Consider the following 1,781-nt stretch of genomic DNA (forward strand, 5'->3'; position numbering starts at 1 on the left):
AGTTAGTGGAATCTTCAGGATTCCTTCGCATTAACGAAGGGCCGTTTCCCGGTCATGTACGTACGTGCCCCATATTCGGATGAGCGCGAAGGTACCAGGGGCTATCTAGTAGTCCCGCAGTCAAACTCCTATGGCTAAGTGAAAGTGTTAAAGCAATATAGTCCAATTGCCTCGTTCGCTGCGCTACCACCTCCTTAATGGACCAAGACGTCGGATCAAGTGTGAATACGCTTTTTTTGCGAACACCCCCGCATTATATGCGTGGGGGCTGAAGCTGATGACTGCAAACTTTCAGGTTATATACATATATACATAAACGGCCGCACAAGAGGCATCATAATACTTTTAGGCAAAAGTATAAACACAGCCTTCATAATTCAATAAAATATTGTTTTTACAATGGGAATACATGTCACTAGAGCATAATATTCTTTGAGCACTGCGCCTCTATCAAACGAGCGCCTTCAAGGACCTCTTCAAAGTAGTACTCGACAGATACTCGGCCCACGGCCGAACCCTGTGTTGCAATAGTGGTGGCCTCCATCTCTGCCCAGTACGTCTTGACACAGGCAAGTGCCATCCGCGAACCCTCTATGCACGCCGACCTCTTCATAGCGTCGATGTGCGGCACAGCACCAAGGAATTGTTGCACTAATCTAAAGTAACTATTCGGCCTTGGCCCTTCCGGCCATAGATGATCCGCAACAGACCTCATGGCAAGTATGGACAACCTATGGAGCTCGGACCACTCGGCCATTCGCTCATTCAATAGCAGCGGACGCACTGGAGCATGGAACTGTGACCAGAACAGCTTTTCCACTTCATGATCTTTTTGATCCTTGAAGTACTCGGCCGCATCAGCAGCACTTGCTGCCAAATCCATGTATGCATCCACAGAACTCCATAGCTGATCAAGAGGGGCATACTTCGGATCTCCGAACTTATTCCACAACAAAAAGGGCTTCCCAGCCGCGATATCTCCAGCTTGACGCAGCTCCTCCTTCGTCGCTCTGATTCTGGAGCGGGTTTCCTTGGCTGCTACCGTGGCCTTTTCCAAGTCCGTCGCCTTCGCTCGGCTTTCTTTTTCAAGAAGCTGGTACCGGATGGTGACATATTTCAACTCAATGTCCATCTTGGCCATTCTTTCCTTGCTCTGGCAATGCGTGGCCTATTCGGCCCTCAGCTCTTCGACTGCCTTTAGAGCGGCCGCATCGCTATTTCTGGCTTGTTCCTTGGCTCAGGCAAGTTCCGCCCGAAGGGTCTCCATGGTGACAACTCCATCTGCAGTCACAACATATTAAAGATACTGGCATCATGCTTGTCGGTGTCAAAACCGGCGGATCTCAGGTAGGGGGTCCCGAACTATGCGTCTAAGGCAGATGGTAACAGGAGGCAGGGGACATGATGTTTTACCCAGTTCGGGCCCTCTTGATGGAGGTAAAACCCTACATCCTGCTTGATTATTCTTGATAATATGAGTAGTACAAGAGTTGATCTACCATGAGATCAGAGAGGCTAAACCCTAGAAGCTAGCCTATGGTATGATTGTATGTTGTCCTATGGACTAAAAACCCTCTGGTTTATATAGACGCCGGAGGGGGCTAGGGTTACACAAGGTCAGTTACAAAGGAGGAGATCTACATATCCGTATTGCCTAGCTTGCGTTAGTCCCATCCGAATACGGGACGAAGTCTTCAATCTTGTATCTTCATAGTCCAACAGTCCGGCCAAAGGATATAGTCCGGCCGTCCGGAGACCCCCTAATCCAGGACTCCCCCAGT

Source organism: Triticum dicoccoides, chromosome 3A (genome assembly GCF_002162155.2).
Source record: "Triticum dicoccoides isolate Atlit2015 ecotype Zavitan chromosome 3A, WEW_v2.0, whole genome shotgun sequence".
NCBI lineage: Eukaryota > Viridiplantae > Streptophyta > Magnoliopsida > Poales > Poaceae > Triticum > Triticum dicoccoides.